The 27,190-nt window shown below is 43.1% G+C and overlaps 1 protein-coding gene across 7 annotated transcripts in view; it reads right to left on the reverse strand.

Annotated features, from left to right (window-relative positions):
• Positions 1–27,190, reverse strand: part of AUTS2 (activator of transcription and developmental regulator AUTS2) — a 716,369-nt gene that overhangs the window by 258,352 nt on the left and 430,827 nt on the right. The gene's annotated exons all lie outside the window — the stretch shown is intronic.

Consider the following 27,190-nt stretch of genomic DNA (forward strand, 5'->3'; position numbering starts at 1 on the left):
AGATTTTTGGCAGTTATCAGAAGCTGAGAGCTACTGAAGTGCAAGTCTTCACACATTTCACATAAGGACAATGGCTGCACTTTTAAAATGACAAATACTTATTTCACCTCCGGGTCAAAATACATTTACACAGTATCTCAACAGTTTAAATCTGTTATAACTGTAGTATTGATAACTGCAATATATACACCATAACTCTCCAAATCACAAGCTGTGTTCAAAACTCTGCACAGAAGTCATATTTGAACAGCTAAAATGATCCCTGGAGATTAAATCAAAGTAGAATGAGATGAAACATCGAGGGCTAACTTTTGACACCGAGTTTCCATCTAAGTCAGTAAACACAACCCCGCACCACGCTCTGCTCAACACGCCTGAGACAGGGAAAGCTGAACTGGGTGTTTTCTGCAACCAGCCTGCAGCGGGAGATGGTGAGAACCTCAACTGCAGCCTGAGCAGGGAGAACACCGCGACCCGCCTGTGCGGGACAGGGACAGCGGAACAGCCCTTTTGGAAACCCCCGCTCTGAGTCCTGCCCTGGGAGCAGGAGCAGGGACAAACTGGGGCTGAACCTTTCTTTCTCTCCCACATGCTCCCAAGACATCAACAACTGCCTGTGTTCTCTATGTGTTCTCTATAAATTCGGTCACCAAATCAGAAGCTATCTGTCAGAATATTTTTTCTTTAAATAGCAGCTCTTGGCAGTTTATAAAACGTCACCAGACTGTATTCCTGTTGCACTCGAGATGCCCCAGCAAACTTGGAGCTCCCTAAGCAAGCAATAGAATGCTCCCTTAAGTCTTAATTACAGGCCCAGCGCTCTCTGTTCCTAGTGGTGAGTCTCCCAACAGGCTGGAAGTTGGTTTTGGGGGCCTGTTGGCCCCCGCAGCCTCTGCAGGGGAAGGTGAAACCCTGCGGGAGGGCGGGAGCGCCAGGCTGGGAATGTGCAAACCCGCAGGTCCTAAATAAGAGAGAAAAAGGAGTAAAAGAAACTGAACCCCAACCCCCACAATCCTCGTTAGCCAGTTAGATCCACACATTTTAAGAAACATAAAGGGAACCATAAACCCTATTCAATTTAATTGGGTGCTCTCCTGACAGAACACTTATTAATAAGATCGCATTGTACAAACCCCTCTGAAATCCCAAATGCAGTCAGATGCACTAGCAAAAACATTTAACACCCAGCAAGCCACATACTGCTGGACTATCACTGCTCCTCTCCTTTGCTCTCCCCCCTCCAATTCTCTCTTTCCTTTTATCCAATTCTCATAGAAAAAAAAAAAAAGGAAAAAAAAAAAGCTCATCGCGAACAGCTTCTATAAATTATTCACATGATATTACAGTGTATGTCAGCAGTCTCACAGTGTTTAAAAAACTTAACTACAAGCCAATTAAAATGTAAACTGAGAAAGACGGATGGGGTTGGGTCGCTCTGGTGTGAACTTGAGCAGCTCATAACAATACACACAACTTCCAGACCTGCTAATTTGACAGCTCCTTGCAGCAGCAGCCGCTTTTTCTTTCTTTCTTCTCTGTTTTTCCCCCTCGTGCAGCGTTTCTCAGAGCACAGCTCAGTCTCCATCCAGCAGATGAACCCCCCAGGTCTCACAGTGCTGCGTGTTACCCACAGGTTCCCACCAGGCTTGTATAGCAGAAAGGGGGTAAAAGGGGCCATTCCCTTCTGGAGGCACCAGTTATTGAAATTTTACACCTAAATGACAGCATTTCAAGTGACAGATTATATTTCTAAAATGAGGCCACCAATATATTGCAAAAATAAGAATATAGTCTGTCTGATTGCTACAGAAAAATAAACCCCTTCCGATAAAGACATTCAGGATCACCCTTGTGTGCGCCAGTGTAGCAAGACTGGACATCTGCCTAAATTGCTCACTGCTGGACTACTGAATAAGCCAGGCACCAATTAGCTTTTACAGCGATAATGACACTAATTTTAATCTTCATGGGTTAATTACAAGAGCACCGTGAAGTCAGACTGTGAACTTGCCGTCAGAAACATTGGGGAAAACCTCAAAAAATGAAAGCGTTATAGACATAAATTCAATATTTAACCAGGGAAATTTCAAGCACACCTAGCTGAATCATAAACAACAAACCAGAAACATCTTGATTTCGTTCTTACTGAAGCGCCTTGACTGATGAGCCATCATAAACAAGCCATTTTCCTTATGTGTACAATGGGGATCATGGTGGCGTGACTTATCTGTAAAAATAGACTGAATGCAGCAAAAGAGAAGGAATCATTACTGTTACCTGCTTTTTCTCTCTCTCCCTTCTTTAAGAAAGGTGAAACCTGTGAAAGGTTGTTCTTCTCTGAGCACTCAACTAATCTCTCCAGTCACCGCACTGACAACATACACCCTGCCACACCAATTCCCTCTGGCATTCGCAAGTCAGCCTAAATTACAGCTTAATTACAATCCGATTCCTCTGGAAGAGCATAAAGGACACGCTCCCTTCAGTCAAAAAGGGTTTGCATATAGTGGAGACAGTGGCGACAACTTCACATCTTCCCTGACCACCCGTGCAGGGCTCCAGCACAGGTAACTCTGCCTTCCCTCCATCGGAACCCAGGATGGATGAGGCCACCAACAAGACATCCAGCCGAAGGAAAACGGCCAGCAGAGTGATGCTGCCCTGTTTGGAGATTGTGAATTTTTCTATTTGGGAAAATAAAAATTGCATTTTAATATCCCATTTCTTAACCTTAAATGGTGCATTTCCTGCAAGATGAAACGACTCAGCCTCTCCAAAGAGCTCTCCCTGCAGTTCCAGAGGGGCCGAACACGATGTCCGGCCACGTGTGTGTCTGCGCCAAAGCAGCAGCTGAGCCCCAAGAGACATCAGCCCCCTCTGTTCAGAACATTTATCCCTGTAAGTGCCAACCAAAGGTGGCAGAGTTGTTTTGTTCCAAATGTTCTCTGTAAAACGGGAATGACAACCAAAGCAAGAGCCGTTCTTTAGTTCATATATTACAAGAAGAAAACCAATATAAGCAAAACACTAACTTTTATATTTAAACTCATGAAAATACATTGCCTTGATAAGTTTTTTATCCCCTGATTCTCACATCTTAAAAGTTGTCTATCATAACTTTCTATACATTAAATCACCTTGAAGATACAGTGAAACTACTTTTCAAAGGAAAGTAAAATGAAACACGGGGAACAACCTCAGAGCATTCCCAAATCCTCATTTGTAGAATGTGTACGTGAGACAGAAATAAAACCACCGAACAGGATTCATTTTTACTGATTCAAGTCATGCCACGATTGTCAATTCTTTGCTGGCCAGACAGCTGGAGGTGTTTTCATTTCAGGCCCAGGAAGCAGGGCTTTATTTCTACCAGCATTCATTTAGTAGTTTTTCTTTCTGAAAGGCCCTGAGAAAATGTAGAGAATTAGGATGTGGCATCCAAAATGACAGTTCCCTGAAAACACTGCTTTCTGTATACCCGAATCTGAGTTTCTCTATTGATCTCCCTTGCCTTCCCTAATTCCCCTCCGTTCTGGAGGGTGACAGTGCTGATCACATCTGTCACCTCCAGTTCTTCTTGAGCCTGTACCAGAGAATGTGAAATTCAAGGCTCTACATGCAAACAATGCAAGTTCTCAATGCATGGATAACTACGCGCCTGAAACGCTCTCATGGAATCAGCAGCGCCCTGGCAAGGGCTTCCAGCACTTCTAAATACTCCTGGCTGAAGCTACATGGTATTTTCACTGTTGCTTATTTGAACGAGGGGTCTTCCTTTTTTTAAGAGCTTGGCACCCTTCCTAACAGTCTTCTGACAAAGAGGTGGCTCTTCTTTCCCTTCTCTTCATAGAAAAATTACGAGCTTCTGAAAAGTAACAATCACAAAAGCTACAAATTTATCAAAATGTCTTCATTCACTCTCTTTTAGACTTATTATTTTATATCACTTGTGGGAATTTTGTCAGTCCCATTACTCCACCTTATTTAGAGATCCAGTCCCTGTGAACTGACATTTATCCCAAGTCTATCCACAGAAAAACTGTTGTGATTCTGTTCTAGGATTCTTGCCTGATAAATACCTTAAGATTCTTAATTACATCGGCTCATTACAGTAGAGAGCATTATCTTATAATTGATCTTATTTATATGTTAAACACTCTTAGCATCTTGCCAACCCTCCAATATGGTCAATTACTGGGTAATAGTGCCCACTTCCACCTGTCCTCTCACGCAAATCTAAGATCAATAATTAAGAGTACGTAGCCCCATTAAGCACCTGCTGATGAGAGCCTGCTGAAGCATGGAATGAAGAAAGGTAATTCCTGCACCTACTTCTTTTGCTGATTCTGAGGATACCACACTTGGAAAGACTGGAATTCCCTAGTGCCCCAGGCGTGTTTCACCCCCAGCTCCACCTTCACCAGAACTTCTCAATGCATAGGAAAGGAAAACATTAAAAAAACCCCAAAAACTCTATTTCTTATGTGCATGTTATCTCATTATGGAAAAGAAGCAAAGTTCTGCCGGCTCTGTTTGAATGTTAATGATCCCGCGACTGACTGCAAGTTCCTTTGCTTGTTGGTGATGACCGGATACGATCTATTAACTTCTTTGTCTCTTGTTCTGTTTTCTTTCCATTTTGGTGGCTCATAGTCCATAAGTATTATATACATGCCTCAGGATTTCAGCTTTTACTCTTTTATTCATACTACAGAATTACCTGTGCATTTCCTCTTAGCCTTTGGGACTTGGTCACAACATACGATATAAAAATACATTAGTTTTAATGGCTGAATTATAATATTGATTTGATATCTAAACTGAGTATCAATTCACTATCTTACTAAGAAAAATCCAGAATGTTCATCCTTCTTTGAGACAAGCATTTTGCTTCAGTCCAAGCTAATTTTAACAGAATTCTAACGTGCTGTCAAGGTTAGACAGAAGGAATAAAAATTCACACATAAACCATATTTACTTGCACTATGAAAAGCCACCTCACCGTATTTGTTTTGTCTCTCAATTTCATGTCAAGAGAACTCGATCACTTCAATGAAAGGACTATTTACAGAGTGAACAACTAGCAAATCATCCTCTCAACCTGTGTCTGGAGATGTTCAACGCTAAAAGGAAATCACGCATTGTGTTTTCTAGGAAAAACCTAGAAAAACTGTTGTCACGGAGGCACCCAAGGTTCGTTTAAGGGACAACAGGGTCCAAATCAACTTTTATTAAACCGGTAAGAAACAAGGTTTTAGCACTCCGAAAGTGACTTGAATACAGGTTCGGGTATCACTTGTGGAAAATTATTAAGCATTTATTTAAGTATTATTAAGCAACTAATACAACAGGAGTTCCACAGTGTGCATGCACGTGGCTCCACCAAAACAATGCCGGAGCCGTCCCTGAGTCCGGGAGGAGTCCACACCTGCCTGAACACGGTGTGGGGTTATTTCAAAGGGACACACGTACTCGTAGTGAGTACGGAAAGTGTACACTCGCGATTCTGTGAGGGAAAATTTATAATACACTCGCAATGCTGCGAGGAGAAATACACGCGCAAATGTGCACGGAATATTACACATGCTTATGTGGAAGCATGGGAGGAAAATACACTTGCGATTATGCGCGGAAATAATTTATACACGTGCTCGTATTGAGCACGGAAAGTATGCGTGCAAATGCGCACGGAAAGTAGATACACTCGCAATCCTGTGAGAAGTTTTCCTCACCCCCGCGGCGGCGAGGCAAGCGCAGTCTCCATCCCGGGGCAGCTCTCGGCAGCAGCATCTCGCTCGTGCTCCCACAGACCCGCGACAATGGGCGGAGTCTCGACGAGAGTCCCGGTTCTTATTGGCTGATCAGATCTGACTGGGCATTCCAGAAACTTCTCTGCACTGGCTGTGGGTGCCCCTGAAGCCTCCAAACATCCCCCACACTGGCCGTGGGTGCCCAGCGGCTCCCTGGCGCCTCGGCGTTCCCTTCTCCTAACGGCCCTGGCCAGGGGCTCCGGGGCCAAACACAAGAAGCTGTTGGCCTCAGGCAGCAGGGAGAGGGAGATGTGTCTTCTCTTTCCATATTGAAGGAGGGAGGGGGGTTTGCATTCTGCCACACCTCCTGTCTTCTGTCTTCCGTATTCTCTTACGGACTTTGGCACGTTGAAACCCTGGTTTGTTTTCTTTCTTTTTGTACAGACGACAAGCACCACTATTTGATTCAGTACAGTTTACAACTGTAAAACAAAGTTTCCATAATCTCCATAGCCTCCATGGACTGAAAAACAGACAAGTTTTAAGGGCATTTATTATTTTTTGCTTTCGTGTATTCTCCCCTCTGAAAGGAACTGGACATAAATCTGATACGCTCACTGACCTAACGAAGCCAAATGCTTTCCTCATGTCAAAGAGTAAAAGTAAGTATGGAAGAGTTTATTGGAATTTTCATACTCAGGATATATAAAAATCTGGCAAGAAATCAAACTTAGTCCATACCAGTTGCCTAATGATGAATTATTTCCTTAAGCCTTTGATGTTCTCCAATCTGCTGTATGACTCTTTTTCTCATTCTGGTATTTTTACTAGCTTATCTTCAGACCAGAAAATTACAACAAATGGCCATCCACAAGAGCACTTAGCGTCACTGTGTCACGGAATAACTAGAAACGTCCTAGAAATAATAATTCTTGCTATTTCACAGTGATTCCGGTCAGACATTGACGCTGAAAGTTTGATTCCCAGATTTCTATATTCAGAAAGTATGCTTAAATCACAAGTGTTGCGCTTTCAGAAACCCCATACAATTGCATGACTGGACATTTTTTATTTAGGAGGAATTCTACAGGTGCGAGTACAACATCCATTTCCACTCTGAGTCAAAGTACACACACGAACACCTATTTTGTCCCACTGCCCACTCCTGCCAAAGGTACCTGCACCTTTTTATCCTGAATACTAAAGGCGAAGAGGAATCCACTCACTCCACCCTCTCAAACCAGCTGTTTTTGCCGAAACCGCTGCAGCCATTTTTAATTGCCACCAACAGAAACGTCAAGTGTTGTATTACAAAAAATGACAAAGAAAATGCTTTAAGGAGCAGATTCAAAGCTTGCACAACACATCGATCGTATTCTATTTTTAATATGCTTTTATATGGTTCTGGACTTTTCAGGAACAGATCAACAGTGCTTCCACAATAAGCACTTGAGACTACAGAATATCTTTCCTATTGCCAAAAAGCTGTTAAAATCTGCTCTACATCAGTGACGGCTCCTTAAAGGAAGAGAGGAGAGAAAGGAGGGAGAAAATAAAAAGTTCTCTCAAAGTAAAGCTCATGTATTTGAAGATCTCCGCTTTCAGCAAGTTCTGTTCTATTTAATAGGTTCCAGAGTCAAGAAGGTCTCCGGCAGACCTGGGCTACCCAACCACACGAGCAATTAGTTCCTCCAGACACTATCTCTGTTGTAATGCAGTTCACTTAACTTCACATGGTGAACCAGTTCACTTTGATGGTGGTTTTTTCTTTTTGCCTTCCCTCCTATTAATTCTTTTCCTTGTCTCTTGGCAGCTACCTGTCTTGACATCTGACCTCCACTTGCTCCATGGATTGACTGTTTCAGGCACTGTTAGGGAATTAAAATGTGTCCATTCCCCTGAGGATCTGAATACACCCCCGAGTTCATTGCAAAATCCCTGTCTTCCAAACGCAAAACGAGCACTGCTTCCCTTGCCTTCTTTTGATCTAAGTAAGAATGTGGTTGCCATTTCCAACATATTAATACCTGAAGGGAAACATCAGTTTCTGAGAGACGTTGCACATGTCTACGGTCTTAACTGATGATTTCAAACATCTCAAAACACAAAACCTGGCAAAAACCTGCCCGACCCAGGAACAAAAATTAGCACAAAAAGCCACTTCACGTTCTTTGATTTAGTTTAAAGCCAAATGTTTTGATAATCTGACTAATGGCTCTGGGATTGTGGAATAAAACGTTGAGATTAACTAAACAGGGCCCAACACTGCCAGTGCTCCAGCAGATGAAGGGCGACCACGGTTAATTGAACTGTTTGCTGAAGGATCCGCGTGTTCAGAGCCCCGGTGAGGTGAGGATGCGGCTGCAAGTCTCCATTGTATAAAAAGGTCACTCGGGCACTTGTGGGCTGTTTCCTACCGTCCGTCGCCTGTGGTTCTAACAGATTTACATGTTGCTAAACCTCATCCACTTGTCATTATAAACTGATTCAGTTAAGCAAATTTAAGCTTTTATTTTTGAAAGCCATTTAAATTTCTATTCCTTTCCTGAAATATCATGTTAATAAGACTAGTTTAAGGAACACGTGTGTCTCCTGGTAAAAACTCCAAACCCCCAAACTTTCCTCATCTGCATTCTTTAAGTGGTCAACATGCAGAGACAATGCTCTGAAAATCTACATGCCTCAAATTAGATCATGACTATATATACACACACATGCTATCTATATAGAGAGAGTCAGGTATTTATACCTGACTGTGGTATATATATAGGTCAGGTATTTATACCTGACTGTGGTATATATACCACACTGTACTTTTACAATACAACGCATACAGCTGTGAAAATAACGCACCCCAGAAGGGGTGGGCAGCAAAGCAAAAGACACAGGAGCTTTTCTTCCCCCTTCGGCACCTGCCAGGGACACCTGTTGTCACAGCGCTGGGAGGAGGGAAATGCGTCCTTGCTCCTGAAAACCGGCATCACTCATTAAAATGAAGGGCACTCGGTCTGTGCTAACAGATTTGGCTCTGAGATTTCTTGGTGCTATAACATCCTGGAGCCCGAAGCTGGAGGCACATCCGCTCCTGTGTTTTGCTTGCTCAGCCTGTACTTCAGCCCTTACTGAAGATGCAGAAGACATGAGCGCAAAGCATAACAACCCTCCTCACTAATGCAAATGAAGCCAACAGAAATATTTTTAGTTAAAAGGGCTGCCTACAGTAGGGATTTTAATGACAGCACCATGTTCGTTGAGGATTATTTTTAATATATATATATTTTGTAACATTATATGCCAGTGCAATTCAAAAGCAGACACTTTACAGGAACCTAAAGCAAGGTTTAGTTCTGGTGCTTCACCCCACAGATGCTCCTCACCCAGAACATCCAGCCAAACTCTGCTTTTACTGCTCATGCCTGCCCTTCCAAACACATACACCACTTTTTTGTTCCATTCAGGGATTTCTTTGGGCTGCTGCTGTTCCAGAAGCTATAAACCCATTTCTAATTGCCAGGAAGCAGATTTGCCCATCTAACTTCAGCCATCTAATAGTGTTTAGTGTAGATCATCATGAGGTTCCTTCTATAATCAATGGGAAGAGAAAGGCAGAGTGAATCACCACTGAGAACCAGGTACTTATCTTAATGGTGGAGGATGCTCGTCTTTCATCCCCCGGCAGCACAGAGCTGCTTTGCCCCAGCTTTCCAGTTGAATGCTGGGACTGGGCCAACACCCGCTGCATCCCGCCTGCAGTGAACTGCACATTGCAGAGGCCCAGCGTGATCAAAACGTGAGGGACAGGGAGCAGCATGGATGGGATGGAGAGCAGAGAGACAAGGGAAGGACACACAGTGTCATTAAGTCCTGACATCCCAGTAACCGATCCAGCACAGCCCTGGGACCCGGCACCTTCCCACTCCCCTTGCTTGTCTGTCTGTCTGTCTGTCTCTGCAGACTCAGCAGGCACATCTAGGGAACTGCAACCACTAAAGATTAGGAGAAATTCGAGTACGTGTTCCTTATCTTTGGGGCAATAAAATAAAGATTTTCCTATACTGCAGAGAAACTTTGTGCCAGATCTGGCAGCAAATTTTTAAGATAGAACATTAAAGCAAAGTCCTCGCATCTGAATTCTTCAAAGTGCTGTCAAATTAACAATGCTCCGTTCGTTCAGCTCTCTCTGAAGTGTACTGGATCAATTTTCCATCTTGTCTACATGTGCAGAGAGTCTATTACAACCACAACAAGAGATTTCTGTTGACCCCACGAGATGTTTAACTCATTAGCACAGGCAGAGCTAAAGCCCAGCAAAGATGGTGTTTCTTGGATGCACTTGTTCCCATTTCTATCAAGTGGCAATAATGCTCATGAAAACTCTTCCTCTCCTGTGCACCTCTTATCTGTACCACAGCCACCTATTCAAGACTTGAACTGACCATTTGCAGGTGCCACTGAGCCCATGTTGGTAGCTGGCTGCCTACCAGAGTAACTTTCTGAAACTCCAGGGCCATCTTCACAAATGAAATGCAAACGGCTTCCAGGGAAATGAGTCATCTCCTTCAAGGACGGGTTTCTGGTACCCGCATTAACAGCCAGCGCTCTCCTTTCCATAAGGGGCTGATTGCGTAGCGCCCACTCCACAAGTGATCGCTGTGGGCAACAACATCAGCATCTCTGATTTTATTCTTTGGTTGCCATGATGAAAAGAGACAATTTAGAGAGATGATGAAAAATATCTACCAAGATGACACTGGATCTCGCACACGCTATTTCATTTCAACTACTTTTGACCACGTAATGTGGGCTACAGAGTTGACACATATTACGTACTTCTGACACTCTGAACAAACGCACAGTGCCATCCCCAAATTTCTAACACTTCTCCACAGCATACGGCTGACACTTGATCTAAAGCTCTTTTTGAGAAAATGGAAACGCTGCTCTAAGTTGTACTGAAGCCATTTGAGGGGAGGAAGAAGGTGGATTAGCAAGAGGACACTGACTGGGACGCTCGTGCAGCCCTGAGCAGGATCTGCCATGAGCGTCAGGCTGAGAAACCTTTCCACAAACAAGACCAGTTCATTGCACATAAAACACAAACAATGACAGAAAAGGGAACACTTCTTTATAAACAAAAGCATTCCCCAGGAGGAAAACAAGCCGCAACAGAATTTAACCAGAGTATTTAATAAAAAACAGCCTGTTCCAGTCTCTTCTTCATTTAATTTAAAATAAACACAAACCAGATCTCTCCTCCACAACACCACCATTCCCTCAGAAGAAACAGAATGGAATTCAAAGGTCACCTTGGGAAGTTTGGTTGTTGGGAAACCAAGGAAGAGACTCTTGTCTATCAGTGATCCCCAAGAAGCAAATGGTCTGGCCCGTCTCACACAAATAGCAGAACCCCGATTGCCAAATTCACCCAGTGCCCTCGGCCCCTTCCACCCACAGCTCAGAACCTCGGGTGCCATCGTCCCCATGGCCACCACAGCGGGTCCCCCCACTCGGCACCTGCGTTTGTCCTCTGGCCAAGGGAGACTCTTCTTCAAAGTTTCTGGCTGCTCATTCTAACAACAACAAGGGTCTCCAAGCAAAGGGGAGGGCAGCGAGTCAACCTCCCAATTATTGTTCTAAAGCTCCTAAACTTTAGGGCAAATTCTGCACAACGCCCAGCGTGTGGTTTGCATATGGTCACTGGATAAGCTACGCAGAGTTCAGCCAAAAGCAGACATGCATTTGCCATTGCACCAAAAGAAAGAAACAAAACTGCAAGACAACCCCCTTGCCCCAGTTCCACCTACCTCCATTAATCAGTTAGCCAAACCAATTCTCCTATTTTGCTCTATCTAGTAACCAGAATAAATTGCAGCGCAGTATTAAAAACCACAAGGGTTCTTAAGAAGACAAGAGTGGAGGGAAGAAACTCTCCACGCGCCACAGCAGCTTTTATATCAGAAAACCAAATCCGCCCCGAATTCTCGATGTGCCACATTTGAAAGTCTGAGCTGTGTTGCGGCAACTCACTTGCAACACTGACCGCTCGGCAAAGACTGTGAGGAAACCTGGCAAGAAGCTCCTTCTATAACAACAAACCAGGCTTGCAATAAAAGCCATCTGCAAAAGTGCCAATTATCCTTCTCCTCAAATGATTATGTTCCATCCAGTTTTGCTGACAAGCATTTTATGCCACATTTTAATAGGCAATAAAATGTATTATTAAATAATTAGTAGCTAAGAAACAGAAATTAGAGGGCACTTCCTTTCACATACATCCCCCAGTACTTCAAACTATTGATTTAAAGGCAACTCGATCCTCTAAAGAGGACAAAATGGAACCTGATACAGCAGTTTACCAGGAGACAATTACAAGGCTAATGATTGTTCGCGGAGAAATGAAGCAGGAAGAAATTCTAGAGAATTCCACCCTGCTCTGTTTTGTCTGATCTGTCTCTAAATCCCCCAAAGAGCTAAAATTTCTCCAAATCTGTTCCTTGCTCTGAGCCCATTAATTACAGTGTTAAAGGTAAAGAAGTATTGATGTCTTTCCTCTGCTCCCTCCATTCCCCCCCAGGTAATGTCTGGAACTTGTTCAGCCTTTAAGGTATGGTTCCGCTAACTGAAAAAAGCCCCGCTAAGACCAATTAAGGCCTTTACTAAGAGGCTGAAAAGAAGACAAATGGAGGCAGAAAGCCCGATTACAAGGAACCTTTGTACAGATGTAAAGCAATTAGAATAGTCTCAAGGGCTGGCCAGTACAGTACCTGCTAGTAAAGGATTTTACAGCTTGTCTAAACTTGGAACAATCTGTCTCTCTCTCTCTTTTCGGCTGAGTGTAAAAGTGAACCCTGTATTAGTGTCATGTATCGGTTGATAGCTCAGTATTGGTTTCCCTGAGCATGTTAAATCTGTAATGCTGGTCTCAAGATCCCTTGTGGATGACAATACTGTTACACAGTCAGCTCTAACTTACACGGAAAGAAGATACGCCTGATGTTAAACCATGATAAAAAACAGAGCCAGCACTTTCAAACTTCTTTTATTTGCCTAATGCTAATCCCTAGAATGTCTCAAATTTACCGCGCTGTGCTGCATAATTTGGCACAGAATGTGTAAGAGGTGAAAATGTTTGTACTGCAGTTTTAATAATAAAAATAAATTTTCCATTGACTCAACTTAAGGCAGCTTCAAATCTCAGGTCACACTTTTTCAGGAATAAAAATATGCTCCTAAGAAATGACAACTCATCAACCAAATGGTACTCGAGCGGCTGCCCAATGCTACACACTCCAGCACCCGCAGCCATCGCTCAGCCTCCTCCCCAGCCCTACATGTGATTTCACCAGCACATCTCCCCAAAAGCCAACGTACCCCCCAAGTAGTCCATTTGCGGTCTGTCTCCTAGACCCGGTACCAGATGTAACACCGCCTTGAGCATCATGCTGGCTCAGACTGCATGAGCTACGCCTGCCTGGAGCTGGACTTGCATCTGGATGGGAATAAGCATGAGACTAAGAAGTCCTGGATCCTTCAGTGAAGAGTGGATACCAAAAAATCATCAACACAAATGCCTTAAACACTTGGCAGACGTTTATGTGACGGTATCTGCCCTGGGCGGCTTTAGCCTTTGGCATCCGTTGCACTTAATGCAGTCCATGAATTGGTAGCCAAGTGTGTTTTTTTAATACACTGATTTCTGAGTTTGGGAAAAAAACCCCTGTCATACATTCAGGCAGACATGGGAACAAGTTAATATTTCCATAGGGCAATACACACACGAGAGCTCAGTGAGGAGCAGAGGACAGTGGCAGCTCACAGATAAAGCTCTGCTGGGGCAGCTACTGCGCTTTCCACCCAGAATTCGGCTTTAAGGTAATTGACCCACAGGAAACAGAAATCTGAGGTTACTGGTCTACGTAGAATTTGTTATGATTATATTACTACCTCTCAAGGGTTTTGCTTTTTCAACACTTGTTCGAGTGGATACAGGAAGAGCACAGGTAAGCTGGAATGGCAGAGGACACGGCTGTACACTGAATTCACCTGCTGGGGAAGCCTCTGGTAAGAAGAGATTTCCTGCAACAGTTTCCTCAAAGATAAATCACACAATGCAATGTGTTTAAGCCTTTTTTCCTTTCCTTATCTATAATTTGATGAGTTGAATATGTCTCCCTTTTTTTTTTTAAAAAAAAAGTATAACTTCTGATAAAAGATTCAACATTTCTTAAATTAGGAAATACTCTAACACAGGGGCAGGTACTCAGCAGTACCTGGTACACAACCAAGGGTTGATTTGTGAAACAATCTCAGCGAGAAGCCTGATAAAATTCTTCTGAAAATCTCGTCCTTGCTAAGGTGCCAAGGTAGACCTGCGCTCATCTAAAAATCTAGTTTCTCCTAAAAATGTGGTACAGATAAAGAAAAAAGTGCAGTAATGTGGCATGCTAGTCCTTCACACTCAAAATTCAGACTTAATGATGTCTGGGCTTTAAGTAAAATAAATCTAGACATGTACTATTAATATCCTTCACATTACAACTGCAAGTTGAAGAGTTTTTGTTGTTGGCAAAACCAACAGTCAGCAGAGCTGTTGCTGCCTGGGTTTAAAAGTCAGGGCTATCAAAGTCTCCTCAAACGGCCGCCTCTCCCAGCCAGCCTCTCATTTTCATGGTGCTAAAAAATTCAAGCACACAAAGATTATTTCAAAACAGTACGCCAAAAACCAGAACACCAGGCCATCATCCTCAGTAATGAGGTCGGCAACACACCTTTGCTCTGTGAATTACTTTAATGCGTATAACTCACAGGCTGAACGTTGAACAGCAAAGAGACCTCGATGCAAACCAAGCTGAGCCTACTTAAAATCACTTTAGCATGGATATCATGCTACATTTAAATGAGGTTCTCCAAAGAGGAACTCCTCCATTGCCATTATTCTTTGTGGTAACTCTCTGCACATTCAAGTCTTTTGAATTCATCTTAGATTTCAAAACACAGATGCACAGATCACAGACATAAAACAAGGTTTTGATCAAAACAGGAGAACATGTCCGATACCTGCTTCATTGCAGTAAGACTTGGGCATAATCCTCTGTACGCTGTGTGCTCCTCCACAGTCACATCACAGACAGACAGACCAGCCCGACACCTACAATACTTGTCGTCTAGTGTTCTTAGCAAGAGTAATTTTTGATTCTGTGTATCTTTTGCCGCTCCCCCTCCCACAGGCACAGGCACAGCTTGCCTCGGGTACAGCCGAGGGCTAAAATGCTCTCGCTAGTGATATGTCCGTGATCTGGTATCTCTGTCTCACCCAGCTGAAACCACTCACTCAAGTACCTGATCAGCATCGCTATGATGCTTCTTGCAATATTGGAAAAAGGTTTTGAGTGCTTTTGCACGATGCCGCAATTTGACTGAATGAATCAAAATTGCCTATGCTTCTCCAAGCCTGTTCTTGAAAAAAGAATTCACCCACCCATTTATTTCCATGGTGTCCTACCAATGCATCACAAAAAAAGCGCACTCCAAATCTGGCTCCATTGATATAAAAATACAGCCACTTCAGCTAAAGAGCCATCAAGTCACTCTGATGCTTGGTAACATGATTAAATCTATATTAAGGTAGCAAGTCTTACCGCACGGCCTTTAACACTGAGTCAGGAAATAATTAAGTTTTAAAGCTAGCTGGTGAAAGATAACGCCAAGTCTGGTTTGCTGCTGCAGTGCTGATAAAAGAAGGGGTACACAATTGAACATTAATTAGGTACAAGCAAATATCTTTGCTAATAGCTCATGCTCTCATTCCCAAAATGTCAACAACAGATATTAGTGCCAGATGCTGGTATAACATCTCCCGCGACTGGGGCTGGGACATGGGAATAGACTTGTGCATTTGGAGAAAATGCCAGCGCTGTCAGGGGGATCTGGCACCACGTTGTAAGAGCAGTAAACTTCCTCGTCAGAGATTTACCAAACGAGCCGCTCTATTATTAATGATGATTCATGCGTCACAGAGCGAGGCCCTGGGAAGCAAAATGGAAACGGTGAACTGGCGTAACCTGTGAACCATAGACAACATTAGTACTGAGAGACTCTCGTATAAATCACCGGAGGCTTTTAAAGTTATCAAGCATCTTCCACTCAAATTGCTTCTAAAATGTTACTCAATCTGCAAAAATGTTTGGTTAAAAAAGGCTTGTTGTGTCACAGAAATCATCATAGAGCTGGTGTGGTCAGTGAAGCCAGGACAGAGGGAACAAAGGCAGGATAGAGGATTCGACCACGGTACTGTGCGTCCAACAGCTCCCACCACAGGGGCCTTCAGCATCATGAGGGTAAAATACAGAAAGGGGAAAACTAAAAAAACCTAAAAAGAAAGAAGCAAATTCTAAAACTTACTGTCATTGAAAGGTCAAGAAGTAGCATTATCCAAACTAACTTCTAGCAAGAGAACAGAATTTAACCGCAGATGCATTTTTTGTGGAACTACTAGAAGTGGACTCCTAACACCTCATCCTAAAGCACGGCAAGGAGGGAACAGGGTCCCCTGAGCATGGCAGTGCCAACCCCTCGGCGGCACCGAGCCCCCGGCAGCACCGAGCCCAGGCCAGCCCGCAGGGAAGAGGTTGAACCGCACCAGCCGTCCTGAGCACCAGGATTTCCTCGGGACCCCCCCATCCAACCAGCTTCCCTGCACAGATGTGAGACGAGCACAGCTTGGCACGCCAGAAACAAAAGCTCTGAAAAACTTGTGAATAATGCATCTCTATAATGACATTTGAACTGAAGTTTAATCAAATCAGGTAGGATCCTTTCAAATATCACTTATCCTGTAACTGCAATTTCCAAATCTCTCAAATCCTGGCTTTTCTTTTAATCTCACATGAAAATTGTATTACACTAATACTGTTTACATCTCATTTCCTCTTTTCCATGTAAAAATATCACTAACTACATTTCAATTCTCTCTCATTGCTCTTCTGCCGTGCCATAAATCCCATGGGTCCTGCAGGGCTCAATCCCCGTGCTCTTTGTTGCTTTCGAAACAGACTCAACCCCTCAGCTAAAGCCGACGGGACCATCATCTCCTCTCAGAGCCGGGTCCCACCACCTCCAAACCAGCTGGGTGCTCGGGGGAGTCCAGTCCCACACCAGGTTATGAGTGCAGTGATTTTACACCACTCCCCGCATTTACCAAGAATGGACTAAAATCAAACACACCATTCTAAAACCTGTAAAGTACAGCAACTTGCATGAAGCCTTCTCTGCTGGTTCCTCAATGTCAGCCCCTAAGCCGTTGCCTTCCTCTTTTGTAAGTGTAATTTCAATAAATTTTGGGCAGTAGTATGTCTGCTTCCATAAGGATGGCCCTAAATCCCCTGCCCTGTAGCTGCAAACGATCTAGAAAGCCAGATGGCTTCAGGAAGAGAAGGATCTAGTTGTTCTGATACGAGGGATATCCAGTGAGGAGTCCACTGAGGACTACATTCAGAAACAAGGCAGTATTTTCATTTTCCTGAAAATCCTGAGGAATTGCTGTATGTTGTGTACCGAACTCTCTCTTCTCGGCTGCAAAGCACATCAGGCAGATACACCCTGAGGCCACAGAATGAGTGAGAGGAATTCACCTGCATCTTTGCTCCCTCGCTGCTCACCTGCATTCAAGTGCTGCAGGGAAAAAGGCTCAGGGCTGTGTCCCTCCCCGCAGGGCTCAGGGGACATCCCTGTCACAGCCACTCCAGTGATTCTGCTCTGCCTTTCACTCCAAAACAAACTGCTTGAGCTCATTAGCAGCTCAATGCAATAGTATTTTCAGTAAACCCGCTGGCAAAAGCAAACCCCACAGACAGGGTTTGAATAAAGAATTTTTTAAGAGATATCTTTAATCATTGTATCTACCTTTTGATTTTCCAGATAGAGACTTTCAAGCGCTTAAGAAATGAGTGCTGTGAAACTGCAAAGTCTTGTCAGGAAAAGAGTGGATCATGCAGAGAAGACATAAAGGAATCAGGAGTTTCCAGCAGCACAGGTCAGATGGACCATCTCCGTACCAAGCTCTGCTTACCCCACACAGCCGCCACAATGTCTCCTCCATCGCAAAAACATCTTCACTGCTGACAGTGCTGACTGATGACAATAGAGCTGACTGACGACACTGCTGTGACATCATAAGGACCGCGACGAGGGCCTCAGCTACACAGGCTCCTGCACACCGTGCAGAACTGACCTGAGAGCCCTGCAGCAGCTCCTGCTTCAAACTCTACTGGATTCCCCAGCGTTCCTTGTCCTGCCCTTCACTTTTCCCTTTGTGCTCCACGTCCGTACAGCCTCGGAAGGAGAGGGATCCGCTTCGCTGTGCTATGGAGCAGGTTCTTGTGCCTCCTCATCCTCCCGAACATTTTCAAATTGTAAAATAAATTATTATTACTGGCAAAGAGCAATCATTACAAACACATCAGACCCAAATGGGGCCAACGAAGCTTCCTGCCTGCCCTTTGCACCCATATTTCTCAAAAAAAGGAAGAAGGAAAAGAAGGTAAAGTCAACAGTTTAATGAGTTTACTGTAAAAGTTGATATCATTCCATAATCAAAATGATTTTCAATAAGACTCAATATTGGTTTTACCTTGCTTAGACTGTGCCATTCTGAGTGTTAGGATTTCGCAGCAGGAGGAGCTACACAAGAAGAAAACGATGTTCTGTTTTCAATCTCCCTATTCGTGTTAATTCTAAAAAGATATCCCTAGAGGGAAATACAGAGCTCAGAAACACTGGTATTTTAAGTTCAATGGTCAAACACTCACTTCTCATGTGGGTCTAAAATTTCCTTGCAGAATCACAGAATCATTCCAGTTGGAAGAGACCCTCAAGACCAGTGAGCTCCACTGATGACTTTGGCCACACCTGATTCACCTGCACGTTTTCATGGGAGTATGTCCTCTATGTCCACATGCAAACCCAGGCTGAGGTCCAAGGCCTCTCCCTCCTGCCGTTCCACCTTCCCCGGCTGCTGTTTCTTTAAGGAACATCTGAGCAGAAACACACAAAATCCTTGGAATCAGTCTGAAAGAGAGGCCAAGGACATTCCTTCCCAAGCATTAGATTTGGTTTCACATGAGATGATTAGACTCATCCATGCTAATTACACTAGAAAGAACTAATTAGAAAAATCTACCATTCAGCTAATGAGAGCTGGGCCTTAACTATCTCAGTGCTTAATTTTTCAGGTTGTAAAATATTACTTTACCCTCCTTCCCCCCCCGCTCCCTTTGTGCCATCACCATGTTAATTCTTGTAATAGAGTTGATCATTAAATATCTACTGAAGAAATATTTGTTAATACCTGCAAGTGCCACAGTTTTAAAATAGCTGCATGCTGACGGCTTCTCTATGTAATTAAGGTATCAACAGCATGGGCTGAATTCTCTGCTGGTTGAGGGGAGGAAGCCAAAGGACCTACCCGCAGCCTCCAGTTCTGCCCACTAAATCTGATTTAGTGGAAAGAGGGAACACAAAACTGCTGCTGAATTCTATGCAGTGCTTCAGTGCAGCCTTTTCAATAAATATACTTTTTCCTCCCCTTGGGAATAATGTCGGATAAAGGATTTCACATGTGATATTATCAATGTGGGAGGAGAGTTTATTAAAAAGCAATGATACCACCTGATAAAGACTAACATCTCTGCCAAGGGTTAGAGTATTTAGCAGGAAGCTGATGGAATGAGCATAATGAAAAGCTAATAAATCAGAGTCTTTCATTATACAATAAACTCATTAAGTTACTCCTCGAAAATGGCAAGCCAGACATGGCAAAATATTGTTAGACTAGTAACGTTAAAAGCTTTCCTAGAAAATAGAAATTCAAAGCCAGCCTTTGAGTTTTGTTGTATTTACATACTTAGTGTCCATTTGGAAGTTTAATGAACGATATTAGGAAATATTGATGTGCTGCAGCAGCCATTCCGCACAGAAACCGTGCTTTTCAAAAGAGAGCGTTCAGCCAGCCTGGCAGGGGACCAGACCCTGCACTCGCTGAGATGATGTGTGAAATGAGCTCAAATTGAAATGCCAGAGCTTCCATTTTTTTCCCAAAAACCTTTGAAAAATCAGATGTGTTTCTATATGGGATTTTTATTTTATTCTTCCCTCAAAACTACTAAACTCAATCTATTTAAACGTGTGACCGGCATGATCCCGGTTTTTAATAGGCTTAAGACGACCCATCTTGAAATCCCAAGTGCGCAACACCACGGAGTGTAATGACAAATCCAAAGCATCGCAGGTCTCTGAGCTATTTCAGCTTTATGTCTGAGGCTACATAGGCACTGAACATCATCGGTCTCACTCTTACCTCAGCCACACTCATGTAAATCGGGAGTAAATAATCTGAAATTAGTAGAATTCGGCTACTTTCTTTTACATCTTCCATACTAGGGTCAATGTTGTTGAAAGAAATTTCAAGTTTTATAATCTTGATTTTAAAAAAATACGGCTCGTAAGACAATTCACATTTTTTGTAATCACTTACTACTATATGAAATTAAAAATATATTTTATATATATGCATATATATATCTCTAAAACAAAATACAGTACATGTTTGCCTTCATTAAGTGGCTTAATTGAAACAGACATACTTCTAATTGTAAACCAGAAAATAGGAGGTTTGGACTGAAACTGAGACCAAAGCAATACAGCCTCCAATGCAAGGGCTCAAATTCTCAGTTTTCATTGCTGGAAGCCTGAAATACAGAGAGGAGTCAACACAGTGACCTGGACCCAGCAGAAATGCCTGGAAATGACCTGGTTTTCCTTCAGAGGGAAGAGCAAGAGTTACTTTTTTGAACTGAATTAAGTCAGAATGATGTAAGGAAGGTCAGTCTCAGTGCCTGGCTTTGGGTCCCAGGGAAGGAGGACGCTGGTAGAAGGCTGATTTAGTAACAACAATTAGGGTTTGGTAAGGGCTTTTCTGGCTGCCTTTGGAACAAAAGGCGGGTATGTGTAGGTCAAGCACTGAAGAGAACCAGCCCGACTGCATCTTTGTATGTAACAACCAATTGACTTCACAAGAGCATCCTAAAGAAATGAGATGCTATTGTGCACTTGTAGCATTTCCGTTATCTCTGCCAATACTCACTATCATCTTTCTCTGTCAGCAAGGAATGAAATAACTACACATGCCTGCATCTGTCCAACCTGCAAGGATTGCTGTCCTTAACAGCTCAGATCCTCTGGTCATCAAGTTATTCCCCATCTGCATTAATGACACACGTCACGTTTGTAAATGACTCTAACTTGTCATCAGAACTTGCAGTAAAATGTCCCAAAGGTGTAGATCTAACTCCCTCGTGGCTGCGGATGCGTTTCCGACACGGGACGCGATGGGGCTCTGGCAGCCGCTGTGTTTGCTGAACCCAGCGTGCCTGGGAATGGCACATCACAAGGATTTTTCACGCTTTATCCGGGAAGACGAGGTGGTAAGTACTGGAATCACCTTTTAAAGTTCGCTATAGACCACAGATCATAGGAAGAAATGTCTAGTAAAAGAGAAGCTTCTTTTGTGAGGAAGTTCTCAATCCACCCGCCCGCTCACACGGCCCCATCGTGTGTGGTTTTGCACCGACTTGGATGAGGCAGAAATCACTGCAGAGCCACTTCTTCCCAGGGCACAGAGACAGCATTAAAGTTACATGGGGGAGTTGCCTGAGGACACTTCATATACAAAATATAAACAAGCATTTAACAGATCTACCTGCAAATTGCCATTTGAAGAATAACACACACCCCTCACTCCTGAAAAAAGGAGAAGATGAAGGTTACGAGAAGGGGAGAATGTGTGAAACAGCTGTCACAGTGCCCTGGGAACATCATCTTTAGAACACTTACCTGTCTTTAAAGATGTGGGGCATTAAAACCCGACTAACTCACAGCATTTAATAGCTGGTTTTAAGACTTATAATAATAAAAAGCTTACGTATTCCACCAAATAGCCTCAACCAGGCAAACTTTATTATCTGTTATGTCAGCTGTGCCTTAAAAAAAAATATCAAGCAAAACAGTGTGTACCCTTTAATAGTTAATCCTCTAACATGTAATTAGGCATTCACATGACAATCAGAACAGGACTATATTTCATGTTTGCCTTCCCTTTCAAAGCCTCTACTAGAGGGGCACTTACTCTGTCAAATCTGCTATAGTAATCAAAACATTGAAATTACTTCTTTCCACACTAAATATACTGGAACTGGTTGTTTGATTAAATGTAGAGCAGAGAGTGCAATTTGCTAAATTACAAGTATTCTGAACATGTAAATATAGTTTAATTACTGCAATTAAAGAAGATTACTGGAGATTGGCAGATGGGAATGTAATGCTGTTTTAATTAGAGTTTTTAATGCACTGTAACATAAGCATAATATTAACCCTTTATCCTGGAAAGGGACGGCTAGTCTCTGGAAAAATATTCTTTGAAAAATGTACTAGAGCTAGTGTTTCATAACAAGCCTTCAAGTCAATTCAGTGTAAAGTGCCAGGCTGATTTGGGAGAGTTTCAGCTGTTATTTGTAGAACACGCACTGCAGAACAGATACATTCTGGAGTGCAGGCAGGAAAACCACGCGAGGTGGGCACGTTGTTTGTGCCCGAGATGAAAGAACTTAGGAAAATACGGCGTTTGAGTAGATGGATTGTATTTCATAAAGAGTGCAATCACAGCTACATCACTGGAGATTTAAGATTCTTTCATGAAAGTTAAAGTACCTCAGTCCCAAAGATTTACAAAACATGAAAAGAGAAAATGTTTCAAAATGCATTAGTTCAATTTTGAAAAACTGCTGCACAGAGACACAGAACAATATTGCCCGGGGCCTGGGTTATTACTACTCAGCCTCCAGAACAGTATTTGTTTCATAAAGTAATATTCCAGAATGTACTATGCAATTTTTGTCATCTTGAAAGCTATCACTTGCAACATTTTATCCATTTAAGTCAATAGCCCATTAGAAATTCTAATTGAAAGTTCAATACTCTGCTTGGAATCTTACAATAGAGGTTGCCTTTGGAAAGCCATTTAAAGTCTTAATCTCTTTATCATTTGGTATTTTGAAGCCTAACTTTGTTCTTGTTAGGCAGATCAATGGCATTAATTTACAAAATGGGGGAAAATGTCACCCTTCATCCTTTAAATCTCAGCGCGGCGAAGAGCAGCGTAAGCGAATCCGACCACCGCTCTCCCACATTAGCAGAAAACGGTGCCATGGGAGGTTTGACCTACAAATTTTAATTACTGCATGAAAAATTCAGTTCCTGGAGATGAATAGAGACTTGAGGAAAAGCACAAGTCCACCTTCTGAGTGACTGCAGAGCTTAACTCTTCAAAGGCTGCACCGGTGAATGGAGCCGCACGCGTCCCCTTCAATGGGCCACGGCTGTGAGGTGCGAGATCAAATTGCACGAGCAACAGAAAAAAGGAAAAGGATTTTACCTACAAAGTAGCTTTATGGGTGTCCGAAATAGACGGATGCTGATATCATCCTCTAGGGAAGCAATCGCGGTGAGAATCTGTTTTGAAACATTCCTGACTGAGTTCAGTGGTGGCCGACTCTCGGCTTTGCGAAAACCGATGAAATCTTTGCCGTTTTCTTGCTAAGAAACTGGTTGTTTCTGGGAGGATTTAATCTGTGGTCTGTGCATCCAACACCGTGCAAACAGCACGCAGCAACGCCAAGTGTTTTGAACAAGTGTTTCCACTCTAAATCAGTGCATGAAGCAAAATCCTAAAATTGATCAATGGAATCCAGCCAAGGAATAGCTGAACTTCACGTTAGCAAGAACTAGCTGTTTCCTCAGGGAATTCTGAAAAATCTTAGGTTATACACAGTGAAATATTCCTCAATTTGCTCCTTGTAATGCGAGCGCTGTAGTGCTCTGCAGGTGACACAGGTTCAAGATCACAGTTGGAATTCTTCCATTCCAGACACTATGATTATTTGGGGTGAGATGGATAGAAAATTCTCCTATTATCTAAACCAGAAATAAGGATCTGGTTCTTTATTTCAACAGCAGCTACAGTAATGGTGGTAGATAAAGAATGAGACAGAGAGAGGAAAAAATGAGAGCAGAAGAACCCCCAGAGCTGCAGTTGACTCGGAGTCAGCAAACACATTGAAACCATTTGTGTGTGTATGAGAGAGACAGACAGAGCTCATTCCAATTCTCTTACAAGCCTTTTACATCTTCCCAGCCACAACCAGTTTCAGCACAACCTGGTATCAACACCATGAACTTCTTTCTGACAAGCTTTAGTAGCTTTGGCTCTGGTCCTTCACCCGAAGAATTAAAGTGCAAGCAGAATCAAGAGAGTCGTGGAGATATTTATATCCTGTGGATTGCTAAAGTCAGGTATTTCATTTATTATCACAGCTTGGGTTGAATGTATCTTTGCAGACTGTGATTGAGGCCTTATTGTGTCAGGTACTCCACAAATGCCGAGCAAGAGCCCTGCCCTGCTGGTAGCAGCACAGGGCAGACAAAGGATGGAAGGGAAAAGGCAAAAGAAGAAGGCAAAAGAAGGTCTTTGCAAAAAAAAGACTGGCAATAGCAAAGCAATGGACAAGTGGGGAGGGGAAACAAAACTGCATGTAAGTCCTGATAAAGAATCTCAAAAAGTATTTCTTGTGTTAGACGAGAAGTTCAGAGCCCTGACGCACTTGCCCTGGCTGAGCCAATATCGTCACTCCCATGTGAAACAGCAGCTTCTCCACCTGCCGATGCCACACATTCTCATTCAAAACATGACAGCAACGTGATCGGAACATTCAGTCACTTGGATCGCTATGGTGGAACACTTGGGTGCAGCTTCTTTACAGGATTTGCCTTGTTTTAGCCTCACCTGAAACTGCAGAGCTCTTGACTGGAGCTCGCTGGAACATACTGGAGAATATTGGTAACTGTTCAAAGGTGCCACATCTAAGATAACATGCAGGATTAAACTCCCAATTCCTCTTTGTATCCCGAGTTCTGAGACTGGAGTTAAGGACATAAACCATCAGCTTAAAACCTTTACGCTCTATCTTAATAGCAATATTAATTAATACCCAACCATTAGCACTATGCGTGTTGGTAGAAAACAGTACTGCTCTCAGCTTCACTTCTAGGTACTGACAGAAATTTAAATAAATGCATTATGGTAGTTAACTTTTTTCTGCATTTAGATAATTAATATTTACTTCCATTTCAAAGTAAAGGACTTCTAGCGTCAAAATACATTTCCTTCTTTTCAGAGTCTCTTAGGTTACAGATTATCGGATTTTTTTAGGAATCCTTTTAACTGTTTCTAGTGAGGAAGGAAAATATTTCTAGATTGTGCAGGTTTCATGCAACAAATAATGTCTGTGTGTTTTGGGATGGTTCTTCAGAAATCACCAACATCTTTCTTTGCAATGAAAGAGAACATCCCAAAAGCCTGGTACACCTTGGGGCTCTGCCCCCACACTGACAGCCTTACATGGGCTTTACTCCTCGCTTCCAGAATTGTACCTCGCTGGTGGCTGAGAGCCTCAGCTTTAGTGCCCGAGGTGCTTCACAAAGTTCTGATTTCCCATTGCTGCCAAGTAGAGAAAAACAAGAGTTTGAGGCTGAGCATCCCCAGAGGCGCAGCCAAAGCCACCCATCCCTATCAATGGTGCTGCCGGGCTCTGCACACTCCCCATTCCAACCACTCAGGAGCTTCACAGCCTTGGAGAAGCTTCCCAGTGCAGACAAGCCCTGGAATTGTACCCAAATCTATCTGCGTGGGAAGGGTTAAAACAACCTGAGTAGCTAAACCCCTGCAGCTATCATATAAGCCAGCCGCTTTTAGACAAATTGAGCAAAATAGTCCTTTCAGCTCAGCAGGCACATGACCAGGCGCACAAAGGAGTCCTTCTCCAGTCCCATGAATACCCCCATTATCCCAAGGACCGAGCAGAGCCACGCATTTCACGCCCACTGCCACCTGTGATTAGCTTTTTTACAGTTATTACCCAGTACTTTGATGGTGATGATTGTTTAAAGGCCTCAACAAGCGTGCTAATGTGACTGGAGGACTTGACTCCTTTTCATTCCCTGGTTGCTCCAGCTATCACACTAATTTACTTTAGGCAAAGGGGACAATATATACAAAAAAAAAAATCTGCTCAAAGAAATCACTTAGAATAAAACTGATTTGATCTCTTAAAGACACGCATGCCGGGATCCCATGTTAAAGTAGATTAGATATATGATCAAACAAAGCTAAGAGTCATTTGAGCTTTGGACTCTTGTGTAGCACTTTAAGTTTTTCACAGAATCAGCCAAAGAAAAACAAAGGAAGAAGCAAAGAGCAACTACGGCCAGTTGGTTTGCATGGAGTTTTCCTTTGCTCTGCCTGGTGTTTCACAGTGCAAATGTGAAGCAAGATGTTGGCTTCGGGGAAAATGTATTTTACTATTTGCAAGAAGTGTTTCCAGAATGGATCACACTGTACCACTCGGTACAAAACTGGTGCCAAGCGAGCACGTGTGAGAGAACGAGGGCTCCAGTGGTGATGAACGAGGGGAGAGGGATGAGGACATCTTGCTTTCTACAGAGGTTGTGTTGCTCTCAGTCTTTCCATTCAAAAAGGCATATAGGGGTACACACCACAGAAGTCACTAACAGCCCAAAACTTCTCCCTGCGTTTCTCTCCTCCTGCTCTCTCCACACGCTGAGCTGCAGTACTCAGCTGTCAGTATCCAGTAAGCCCAGTTGCTCTCCAGTTCCACACAGCTCTGCTGAGACCCGCGGGACATTGCTTTCTGTTTTCAAGGTAATTTCAGTGGTAAAGAACTAATAAATACTCAAGGAATAGACACAGTTGGCCTTCACAATTTTTTTACTGAAAGTAAAACCAGACTTATCATGCTATCCTTGGCATTTTGCATTGTCAGTACGTGCTATGGTTAGATCTACACTTGACACCACCGGCTGCCCAAACTGCAGGTGAATATGGTATAAAGAACTGACTACAGTGCCCAGGCTAACTGACCTCTGCCCTCACAGAGGGGCGAACACCATTCCCCTAATTTAAAACCAGTCATCCACATCCTCTTTTAAGCTTGTCACCGGTACCAGCAAAACACAATGTAATTTATCAAGTCACTGAGATTTAATAACAAAAATGTACTGCTGCAACTCTGTAAACAGGACATGTTCAATTACATGAAGGAACTATTTTTCTTCAGAAGGCATTGCTGTTCTACCCGAGCAGTAACCACAGCTTCCTGATGTAATAGCTAGCGGAATTACATGTGGCACAAGCATTTTAAGTATTTTCTAGACAGAAAACAAGATTTGTGTGGAACAGAGAACACTGGATGAATGGGGCAGTTTGCGCTTTCGAAGTAGGGTAAAAAACATATTAAGAAGATTATCGAGTTTTC

Source organism: Columba livia, chromosome 20 (assembly GCF_036013475.1).
Source record: "Columba livia isolate bColLiv1 breed racing homer chromosome 20, bColLiv1.pat.W.v2, whole genome shotgun sequence".
In the NCBI taxonomy this organism is placed as follows: domain Eukaryota; kingdom Metazoa; phylum Chordata; class Aves; order Columbiformes; family Columbidae; genus Columba; species Columba livia.